The 12,452-nt window shown below is 39.0% G+C and overlaps 1 long non-coding RNA gene across 1 annotated transcript in view; it reads right to left on the reverse strand.

The window, feature by feature from the left end:
- Positions 1–12,452, reverse strand: part of LOC110364778 (uncharacterized) — a 46,447-nt gene that overhangs the window by 26,887 nt on the left and 7,108 nt on the right. The window lies entirely within an intron of this gene.

Below are 12,452 nucleotides of genomic sequence, written 5' to 3' on the forward strand. Positions count from 1 at the left end.
TACCAGCCAGCATGAAACTGTAGTTAGTATACAGTTGTCATCTATAATGTTTTGTTTTGTTTTGTTTTGTTTTTCACATGGCTTTAGCAGAGAAATCTTGCATAAAAATGATTCAAAACTGCAGTTTATGCCATTCAGCAACATAAATGTAATGAGAAATAAATTCAATCAGAGTCGCTTAATTTTTCTACAGATTACTGTAAAAAAAATAATCCTTGTTCTCGCAAGTAGAGTGTAAATGGGACTACTTGAGTCATAACTAACACTGATTTCCTGTGGTTTGAACAAATATGTTGAGTTATTCCAGCATTATACACAGAAGCAAATGAAGTAAAAATAAACCTACTTAATATTTGGACAGTCTTTAGCTATTCTAAAAAAGCAATTTGATAACTGTACCAACTTATTTTGTTTACCAATGCACACCTGGATTACACATAAGAATTCTTTTAAGATAAAATAATCAAATAAGATCATAGCTTTTGCTCAATATAACATTATAAAGCAAAATTTCAAATACCACCTACATTCTAATATTCTAGCTGTACACAGCATTCTTCTCAGAGAAGTTAAACTTGAGTGCTTACACTGCAGTATTTTTCACTGACAGATCTAGATAGCCTGTAGGCTTTCTTAAGCTGTAGTTCAACTGATAACTCTCCTGAGCTTTTTGCTTCTCAATTACTAGCTCTCCTGCAACTGCTGCCAGTGTACTAATAAAATAGCTCTACTGATGCTGAACAACTGTGAATATCAGTGTAAAATATGGCTGCTCCACCCCATCTTTTATTTATCTGCTCTCAGAATTGCTTGAGTGTGAAGGCAGAAGAGTCTCTGAAGATCCCTGCTGTTTTTCTGTTTCAGAGGGCAGGACTAGCATACCGGATGCTACTGGCAAAAGCTACATCAGGTGTTTATACTGTGTCAGTCTTTAGTGCTTCTATCTGGACATCTTTCCAATTGGAAATACTGTTAATATGAATTCTCTCTCTTTGTGTTTCAGTTTCAGGGAAAGCACAAAACACAGAACTTAATGTAAAACTCCCAGACTCCTTGACTAGGATTGTCTGATAACGTTCTCATCTCTATAAGTCTGACCGCTGTGATCAGTTCCCCATAGCTAATGGAGCTGACTTGCAAATATCACGTGCTCTTTGTATGGATGATTCTGAAAGAGACTCGATCTCTATTCAATATTGTTCCCCACACCCTAGGATTCTTTAGTGAGTCATACTTTCTTTAAATGTCTGTTTTTCATATTTTTCCGATAACCTTATTGAGATCATATTTTGAAATGTGTACAGGCAATAATAAAACTTGCTCCTGAAATTCTCACTCAGACAGCAGTACTGAATGGGTTAACATTCCCAGTTAAAGCAATTAAATGTTTTATTTATATTTTGGGTATTAAGCAAGCAATTCAGGCATTGTAACAAATCAAGCTGACAAGTCCTATTCACATGAATGACAACGTGCAGACAAAAATTAGATTAATTTCCAAAATAACAATAATTCTTTTACCCAGAATGCCAGATTTATGGAAAGTGTTCAGAACATTGCTTTCAATTATTTCCACTTTGCAACAAATTATTACAGAACAACCTTTCCTTTATAATATTACCCTATTTTGATGACTCATTGCACCTTTTCATTCTTTGTATAAATGGACTTCTCCGTTATGTAGACTCAGAGGGAATGCAATTGCAAAACAAACACAAGACAGAGGACAAAGAAATAGTTTCCTTGTTAATGTAGTGACACATTTATGAAAACTTTGCTAAATTAATGTAGCTGCGGGGTTCATAATAACCTATGTGCCCTTATTCCTTGCCAGATGATGCATAGGTTATTTCCCTGGAATTAAGCAGTCATGCATATTTACCTCACAGTAATATCTTCTGACAAACACAAACTCACATATAAAAATATATTTAGAATCATGCATGAAAAAGTCTGAGAATTAATTAATCCAGGGTTTTTCAACAGGAAGAAAAACAAATTTAAGAAAATGGTCATATGATACAGTAGGTAAAAATGGTCAACACAGAAGTAGTTGGAAACAGTAGGGTAAGGTCCAACTGTTTCCTTATCAACAGCTCTTTGGTTGTTCAGTTTTAAATTACAGAATTTTGGGTTTGTTACATTGTTGGTACTCATTTGCCTGTTGATGGTGATCACACTAAATAGTATGAGAGTCAGCTTTGTATCACTGATATCTAGCTGCTGCTGCAGACTTACATTAGCTTTGCTTTTAGATCTGGCTCCTGCTGTCCAAAGCCTTTTAAGCATTAGGTAATTACAATGCATAATTTATCATGACAGATTAAAGTTAGTCATGCATAGAAGACAAAAGTCCAAGCGGGGTGCTTGTCTAGAGGGATCTGTGCTGTATATTTGTATTTGCTGGTCATTATTGTCTCTCTAGTCCTAAGTCAGAGAACTGATTAAGAGTTTTTCTGTCCCCTATCTGGATACACACTGCAAGGAGGATATCTTTGTAAGTAGTACTGGATCTCTGTGACTTGGTTTGATTCAGGAACAGTTCAGGAACGCAGCCAAAGCCATTTGCGTATAAGGATTTTTCAGAAAGAGGTAACACTGTTTTTTAGGACACAACTGTTAGTGAAAATACTGGGGTTTATGTTGTTCACTGGCTGGATAACCTGAATTAATTTATTCATGCTGATGTTTTTGTTGTTGTTATTTGGTTGGTTGGTTTTGGTTTGGTTTTGGTTTGGTTTTGGTTTGGTTTTGGTTTGGTTTGGTTTGGTTTGGTTTGGTTTGGTTTGGTTTGGTTTGGTTTGGTTTGGTTTGGTTTGGTTTGGTTTGTTCTGTTTTGTTTTGTTTTTTAGTCCTGCTGGATGTAGAATACAGTTGAAAGACTAAGTAGGAGAGCCCAGAACTTTATGTACAGCATTTTTTTTTCATGACATAAATCTAACTAAATGAAGAACAAAACCCAGAATGAATAGCAGAAGCACCATTTGCCTTTGTCATCTTCCTGCATTCTATGTTTTTTTCTTTACTTGCACTCATATAAATTCTCACCAAGATTGACATGCTTAGCTACAAGAAAGAAAAATCCTCCCCATAAACCATCACACAGAAACAATGATCAGATGCTAGTCAAAATGCCAGACGGTGTTTTGCCCTTTGTGTAAAAGTTCTTCCTCAAAAACACTGCTAGAAAACTTTTATTTTTCCCACTTATTTTAACAAATAGTAGTCTTATTTTTTTCCCCATAACAATTACAGGAGTAGTAATTATCCACTCAGTGTGCTGTACATCTTGAGTTTCTCAGCCAACTTTCTTTTGTTGGTTATCCTCTCAGGACAAGATACGCTGAGTGAACAGTGTTATTTGCATCCCACCCTCTACTTCCTCCCTCCAGAGACCTCTACGCCCTCTATGTCCCTTTGACCTCAGGTATATCTGTAATATCTTTGATGTTCCTATGTGATAACATTTTCATTTCATTCAATGTTATCATATTGTGCAGAAAGCTTTTTGTGTTCCTACTACTTTTCAGGAACACAGAGCCTTCCCTAAACAATCCATAAAATAGGGTATCATCCTACATTCTCTGTCAGAACAGTTCTTTATTATGTACATGTGAATGTAGTGAGACTGTATAAGTGAGAATAAGAAATAATGTACTGGGAAGGTCTCAACGTGATTTCTAGAATGCCTAATCGTATACCATAGGGAAATTATGTCCCCTATGCCCATAAATCAAGTTTCTAAACCAAAGGTCTAAAGGAAGCCATGCAGCTGAGAACACGTGAAAAAAACACCTTGCAAAAACAGCAACTGCAATTGTTGATGTTCATTACTAAAAGTGACAGATTTTGGATCTGCTCTTTTTTCAAGTCCCCTGTGAGTCACGTTACCATCATTTCTTCATCTGTAGGGGACAAACTCTGTCCCTTCTGTGAATTATGTCAGCAATCTTCCATCAGACACATACAATATTGCTAGGTGACACCTTGCAGCAGGTGTTCACTTCCATATGGTGCTTCACACATTTACTTGAACTATCATATCTGAAGCATATTGGATTTGTTCAGCCTACAGAAGTTGTCAAGCTAGATGGACGATATTCTTTTAAGTATGTACATTCATCTTGGCTTGACAAGTGTCCATTTGACACTGAATGGAAATTATTTTCCTGAGAAAGCTCTAGAATACCATATTACTTGTCACTGTAATTGTTGTGCTGCCAGAACTTTGCAAGAAATATTTGCAGATTGTCACTGACAAATCACTTTTATCTTGATAGGTCAAAGTATAAAGTATCTAGATTTCCTGTTCTGAATTAGATAAGTGAGCACGTTATAAACAATAGACAAATCCTTACCTCCTTTTAAATTTTCATAAATGAGAGTGAGCATTGAGTCTGTGCAACTGGCTGCTTCAATATAGCATCTCTGTCATTTAAAATGGCCTCTACTGGAAAGTTTAATTTTTATTTTTTTTAAACATCTTTTTTTTCTAGAACACATCCTACTGACAGGCTATGCAATTATTATCAATTTACTTGTTCAGCACAACACTACCTACAGCAATGAATCTTTAACTGCTTTCGTATTTACTGAAAGGATCCAGTCACTTACTATGTGTGGGTAACATTCGGCATCCTGATTTAGTTGAGGTTGCAAAGTCCTAGACAGTTTAGTAAGAATACTTATTGACTTGGAAAAAAACAGGGGAGGATAACACAGTCCCTGTGAAATGGGATTCAAAATCATCAGGCTACAGTGTCATTTGTAATCTCACAAAAATTATGCTGTGTGGAAGCAAGACTATTTTTTTTAATCCACTCTATCATGATAGCAAAGATAATCAGACAAAAAAATTTGTTCAGTCTATTTTAGGATGATACATAGAAAAAGGCTGCTATATATGTCAAAGGTGTCGATCCTCCATCTATATAGTGCTAAAGATCCTCTGGCCTACTTCCTAGTATTTTTCTGCACTGAACAGATTCTTGGCAGTAACCCCAAAATTAATGAAGCACACATGTCTCTTCTACAAAATCTCTTCCAAAATTATGTTTTCCTATAACAGATTTCACTCTAACAAGCTGGTGCCTCTTGGTACCTACCAGCTGTATCTTTGGGATTTTTTCTTGTTTCTTGCTGTAGCACTGGATATCACAAGTTGAAGTGAAAATATCCACACACACACAACAACAACAACAACAACAACAAAGTTTATCTAGAATAAAACTGGAGAGAACTAGTGCCATGTAGGTGACAGCCTATTTCTTGCATTTGCTTTAATTTCAGAAGAAATCAGGTTCAAACATAACACAATCCTGCAGTCACTAGGGGTTTCGCTCAAAGACACTGCTATCCAAAGAATTAATGTTCAACTTTTTCAGGCACTTCTGGCCTGCCTGAAGAGGATGGTGTTTGTGTGAATGGCTGTGGGCATTTTCCTGTCTGTCTTGTTGCACTAGTGAGGTTAAAAACTGTCCATTAGAAAGTGTTTGAAGAATCCATATACATTCCATTTGTATGTTCTAGTCCTGTAAACTGTCTAAAATATAGTAATGCTTATATAAGGTTAGATCAAAAGTCCACCTAGCTCAACATCCTGCTCCTCATGCTGAACAAGTACAAATAACTTCAACTTTCTGTAAGACCTTGCCATCTGTTTTAGCTGAACTCTAAATAATTCAGTATTATTGTAAGCTTTGTCATATGACTGTTCATTTCTCACTGATCACTTGTGAATTTGTTTATCTGTCTGAGTACAGAACTTTTTCAGAGAATCACAGAATGGTTGAGGTTGGAAGTGACCTCTGGAGAACACCTTGTCCAATCCCCCTGCTCAAGCAGGGCCACCTTGAGCCAGGCTGGAGACTCTGCAGCCTAAGGAGGGTTATTAACACTTTTTAACTGTGAGGGTGACTGAGCACTGGTACAGGTTGCCCAGGGAGGTTCCAGAAAGGTTTCCTTAGAGACTCTGGAACCCTCCTTTTCTCCAGTCTGTCAAGGTCCCTCTGAATGGCAAAATGGCTCTCTGGTATATCAGTTACTTATCCTATTTTTGTGTCATCAGCAAACTTGCTGAGTGTGTACCCTGCCCCTTCACCCAGATAATTAATGAAGGTGTTGAACAGGACTGGACCCAGTATTGAACCCCTTGGGTATGCTGTTTGTCACTGGCCTCCAAACAGATTTTGTGTGGCTGATCACAACCCTCTGAGCCTGATCAGTCAGTCAGTTTTCAATCCACCTCACTGCTTATCCAGCCTGTACATCAACAGTTTGTCGATGAGGATCTCATGGGATACAGTGTAAAAGGCCTTACTGATGTCCCAGCAGAAAATTACCACTGCTCTCTCCTCTCTTACCAAGACAGTCATTTTGTTGTAGTTTATCAGGTTGATCAAGCATGACTTCTCTTTAGTGAAGCCATACTAACTACTCCCGATTATTTCCTTGCTGTTCATATACCTGCAAAATTATTTCCAGGATTAACTGCTCCATCATCTTCCCAGGGATTGAGACTGATGGGCCTGCACTTCCCTGGGTCTTCCTTCTTGAAGACAGGGATGATACTTGTTTTCCTCCTGTTCTCAGGCACTTCTCTCAGTGACCGTGATTAATCAGAGATTATTGAGAGTGTCCTCCCAATGACATCTACCAGCTTCCTCAGTACTTGTAATGCATCTCGTCAGGGCCCATGGACTTATGTATGTCCGATTTGCTTAGGTATTCCCTGACCTGGTCCTCTTCCACCAGAAGTACATCTTTAATCAAGACTTTCCCCTTGGTCTCTGAGACTTGGGATTCCTAAAGACCAGTCTTGCTAGTAAAGGCTGAGGCAATGGTGGCATTGAGTACTGCAGTATTTTCCATGACTTGTGTAGCCAAATCCCCTGTCTCATTAAGTAATGGGCCTGCATTTTCCCTAGTTCTCCTCTTGTTGCCTATATAATAGAAGCTCCTCTTCTTGTATTTGACATGCCTGGCCAGATTAATTTCCATTTGGGCTTTAGCATTCTTAACTTCATCCCTGGACACTGAAACAAAGTTTCTGTATTCCTCCCAGGTTACTTATCCTTGCATCCGCCTTCCATAGGCTTCCTTTTTGTGTTTGAGTTTGTCTAGGGAGTTCCTTGTTCATACATGCAGACGTCCTCACATTTTTGCCTGACTTCTGATTCATTGGGATAACGTTCTCTTGAGCTTTGAGGAAGTGGTCCTTGAATATTAACCAACTTTCTTGGGTTTCCCTCCAGGGCCTTATCCCATGGGCTTTTTCCAAGTAGAGCTTTGAAAAGACCAAATGCTGCTCTCCTGAAGTCCAGGGTTGTGAGCTTGTTTTTCACCCTGTTCCCTGCCTCCGGAATCCTGACCTCCATAATATTGCAGCCACTGCAGCTGAGATTACCTTTGATTTTCACATCCCCAAACAAGCCTCTCATTTTTGGTGAGTATGAGGTCCGTCAGAGCACTTGTCATTGGCTTTGCAATCACTTGGAGGTGGAAGTGATCATCAATGGACCCCAAGAACCTCCTGGATTCCAATGTCCTGTAGTGTTGTCTCTCTAACAGATATTGGGTGGTTGACTAGCACCAGGGACTGTGAATGTGAAGCTGCTCCTACCTGTCTGCCTCATCTACTTTTTTTTCCTGGTCGGTTGGCCTACAGCAGACATCCACTATCATGTCACTTTTGCCTGTCCTGTCTTTAATCATAACTCATAAGCTCTCTGTTGACTCCTTGTCCATGCCCAGGAAAAGCCATGCACTCCAGCTGCTTTCTCACGTAAAGGGCAACTCCCACTCCTTGTCTTCCCTTCCTGTTCTTCCTATAGAATCTGTATCCCTCCATCGCAACACTCCAGTAATGGGAGCTATCCCACTAGAACTCTGTGATCCTAACAAGATCACAGCTCTGCAACTGCATGTAGATCTCTAACTTACCATGTTTATCCCCCATACTAAGTGCATTAGTATACAGGCACTTAAGCAGAGCACCCCAGCATGTGGAGTTCCCGTAGAATGTTTGGGGCATTTATCCAGAATGGTACCTTGTATACAAGCCCTTGACTGTGTGCAGGTGCTGGAGGTGACCCCACTCAAGCCCTATTTGATTGATTTTGTGTTTGCCTACCATCACAATGCTCCATGCCCTTTTCTCAGCAATCCCTCACAGGCCTGCTGGTTGCCCTCTCACGCCCCCATCATTCCTAGCTTAAAAGTCTCCTAATAAGGTCAGCCATCTGATGAGCAAGAACAGTTTTTCCTTGCTTAGTAAGGTGCTACCCATCCCTCCCAAGCAGACATTGTTCTGCAGACAGGGTCACATGGCCATAGAAACCAGAAGTCTGCTGCCAACACCAGTTCTGAAGCCAATTATTAACTTGTTTTATTAGTGCCCTTTTCCTCACACCCTTTTCCCTCACAAGAAGGATTGAGGAGACCACCATGGTCCCCATGCCCTTGATGTCCATACCCAGAGATTTGTATTCACTTTTATGACTCTGAGTAATATTATGGTCCTGACTTCCATCTTTCCAGCTTTCACTCTGCAAGGATCACACTCATTCGTTGCTTTGGCTGCGGTAGCTTTTGTAAATGTAACTTATTTTTAAAAACTAACTGCTATTCCCCTGATGCTCAAGCCAAAATAAAAAGCAGATTATGCACTATAGAGAGTTTTTTAAGTCTTACATAAGTTTCTTAAAAATATTTGGTAATTTCTTTCTATAAAGTTTAGCAATTTGTTGTAAAAACATTTCTATCAACATTTCAGTTTTACACAGTTCATCATTGTAAGTACAGAGAAAAATAATGAGTGTGAGAATCTCCCTAAATCTTTGTGTGTAAACCAATGAAAAATGTTAATTAGTCTTGCAAAGACTTTAGTTCTCTTTTATAGCATCAAAATTTACAAGCTTCATGACCTAGTGCTTTACACTTTCGACTTATACTTCTGTGGCATTTTAAAGTGTGTTGGGATGAGGAAGCTGCCCATAAAAATCTTTTCTTATACACCTTATTTCACTTTTAAGGCATCAAAGTTTTTTCTTTTCAGTTTTCTCCATTAAGACACAACTTTTTATTTCTGAGGGATGTCTGGGCTTGTAATCATTTTCCAATACTTCAATTTGATCACATTAGTTTTTATTGAGTTCTTTTAAAGTCATACTTGATTTGTGGTTTGTACCACTGAACCTCTATGGCAGCAATGATCATTCTCTGTGTGCCAAACAGGTATTTTACTTTTTGGCTCTGTCTTTTGATTTTCTTCTTCCCCATTTTGTTCACTTCCTTTTTAAAATTAGACATTGACTACATTATTTTTTCCCCTTTTTTCCTACAAGGATTAGAATTTCACTGCATTATTGACACCGGTATAGAGCCTTCCCTTTAGCAATTTTATCTTGAATAGTCATCCAAACAATTCTCAAAACACAACCAAAGACTGTCGCAGATCTTGAAGTTGCTAATTCTCTGGTTCAAGAAATCTTCAATTACGGTGCCAAAAATTTTGTCATTGCTCCATGGTGTGTTATGGAATTGACTTAGTTCACTTAAAGTCAAAACATCCTGTTTGTACACTTACATCTTTTCAAATGTCTCCTACATTTCACACCCATTGTTATTGTGTTAGATGACTGATGGTAAAACCCCAATACTGTATTTGCCCCGCTTCAATACAGAACTTTATTTTTTTGTGGTCTTTTGTGATGTCATCAATGCATTACACAAACATATGACTTAAACATTTGTTAACATAAGGTACTATGTCTTTTCTGGCATGATTATCTCTTCGTTACAAATAGTTTCACTTCTTGTCTTGCTTTCATCAAACTTTAGAGAAATCTACTATATTACCATTTTAATCCTGAAATTTTCATTAACCCTTTTATTTTTAGATTCTGAACATTTATAAAGAGGTATACAAACATTTCATATGTCTATCTATTTTATGTGCTTAAATGTTGTCTAATATTTCTTAATGTATTTCTTCAGTATTTTCTATCCACATTTTAGAGCTTCCTTCTCATTCATAATCAAGGAATGCAGAATTTTTCTGAGGGAATTCTGATATTCATTATCTTAAACAGAGTTCTCTTTCTTGTGTTTTACATTCCCCTTCTTTCTATGTACAAAGAAAAGATAATCAACAACTGCCTTAGTTTTGATTGTCATGATCTGGCACAGTGCCAGAAAATGGCCATTTTGCTGTAACACATTTTTTTCCTGTAGAAATTCCTTTCACTTCTTCTGAGTTCTTACGAACCATTAATGTCTCCCATATTTTTTTCCATTATCCCTCCAAGACTCATTCTCCTTCTCTTCAGGCCTATGCATGTTCCTGTCTTCAAGAAGAGCTTTTATTTTCTGTTTTTTTTTTTCACCTCTCTATATCACAATACAAATTCTGTAGTATATCACTGAGTGGGCTAGAGATAGAGCCTCACAGGCTTTAATAAGATGCTTTTGGCTGTGTCTAGAATGACCCTTACAGGCTCCCTCAGGTTGGTTGACCAACCAGCAAAATTGGTCTTTATGAATTGCTTTGGGGACCTCCTTAGAAAATTATCTACTTAGAATCATCAGACAGAAAAGAGAAATTTCTCTAGAGTGGTGAGTAGAATATTGATGCCAACAAAGACTATGTTTTCAAGCTTACAAGCTTACAAGAAATCATTAAGCACCACTACTGACAGCACTCCTAATAGGAATCTGATACTGAATCTGAACTGTTTTGCAGGACATACAGACCTATTTAAACTTCCTAATGTGTTTTTCTTCTTTTTTGCCACCCACATGACCTCTCCACAGAACTTATAGGGAACCAAGAAGGATGGGAGTCAGGCTTTTCCCTGGGTCCTGCATATTCTATCTTCCCCTACAAAGAACCAAAGCTCTGCAGGCAAAATCTTGCAGGTCCCAGCATGAGAGCTAAGATAGTCCTGAGAAAATTACATCAGAATTCAAGTTCCTACTCCAATACTGTGCTGCAGTTTCCAGCATGGGAAAAAACACTACTGCCCTAGTAATGTCATCAGAGTTTGTGCAAATGGTGAGAGGGAGGAGAGGGGAGGGGAGAGGGAGAGGGAGAGGGAGAGGGAGAGGGAGAGGGAGAGGGAGAGGGAGAGGGAGAGGGAGAGGAGAGGAGAGGAGAGGAGAGGAGAGGAGAGGAGAGGAGAGGAGAGGAGAGGAGAGGAGAGGAGAGGAGAGGAGAGGAGAGGAGAGGAGAGGAGAGGAGAAAAAAAGAAGCTGGAGTATCTTTGTAACCAAGTTGGAATGCTATATTGTACATAATGGGTCCAGTGGATGGTTGAAAACTGGCTGGATTGTCAGGATCAAAGAAAGGTGTTTAATGTTTCATATCTTGCCAAGTGGAATCCTGCAAGGATTTATCCTGAGACCTGCTTTGTGTGTTAACTTTATAAACAACCCAGAAAAGATGGAGTGTACTCTCATCATGTTTTTAAATGGTATCAGACTGGGATGCAGTTGATAAACACAAGAGCAGGTGTGATATTCAGAAAAGCTGGAGCAAAAGAATGAAGGGCAACTTCATGAAATTAAATTAAAAAAAAAAAAAAAGTGAATTTCTGTACCTGGGATTAACTAATGCCTGAAAAAGTATGAGCTGGGGACTTACCATCTGAGGACCAACCCAGCTGAACACTTTCTTGGATCCTGTTGGACAGTGGGCTACACAACAGACAGCAGTGTGTCCTGGTAGGAAAGAAGGTTCATAGAAACCTGGGCTGTGTCAACAAGACTGCAGCCAGCTGAGCAAAAGACTTGGAAATCCATCTTTTAGACTGCCTCTGGAATACCTTGTGCAGTTTGGGACCTCCATGACACAAAGGATTTTGATAAGCTGGAATGAGTTCACTGCTGGGTCAACAAGATTATTTGGGTTGGGGAGGAGAGGCTGGAGCATTTGGCTTTTAAGGAGATGGTGATGAACTGGGACTGGAGATGAACAGACAGCTTTGGAGGGAGCCTCACAGTAGCTCCCCAATGCCTATGGGAAGGCTACTGAGAAGATGAGGTCTGGCGCTCTGGTGAGATGCTTGAGAGAATGACCTGGTCTCAATCCAGTGTTGACCATGCTTGGAACAGGAGTTTGGACTAAAGAGCTCCTGAAATCCCTTCTAAATTGAATTCTCCTATGATCTCTAAAGGATGTAACCTCTCCACGTCACCTCCCAAGTTCCTCATAGCCAGAAATCAGAATCAAACAAGTCTATTCTATAACAGTGATTCTTCCAGTTATAACAGCAGAGACTCTTCATACATAGACAGTCTCAGCTCTGATTTTATGGTGGAAGGTAATAAGAAACTGGGTTGTCTGATGCTGGAACACAGCAAGATAGATACTTTCAGTGAGGGAGGAAGAGAGGGAGATGAAAAAGGTTTGAAATCCTTCTGTAAATACAGGTCTCCTGCTCTTCTTGATTTGA

Source organism: Columba livia, chromosome 2, assembly GCF_036013475.1.
Source record: "Columba livia isolate bColLiv1 breed racing homer chromosome 2, bColLiv1.pat.W.v2, whole genome shotgun sequence".
In the NCBI taxonomy this organism is placed as follows: domain Eukaryota; kingdom Metazoa; phylum Chordata; class Aves; order Columbiformes; family Columbidae; genus Columba; species Columba livia.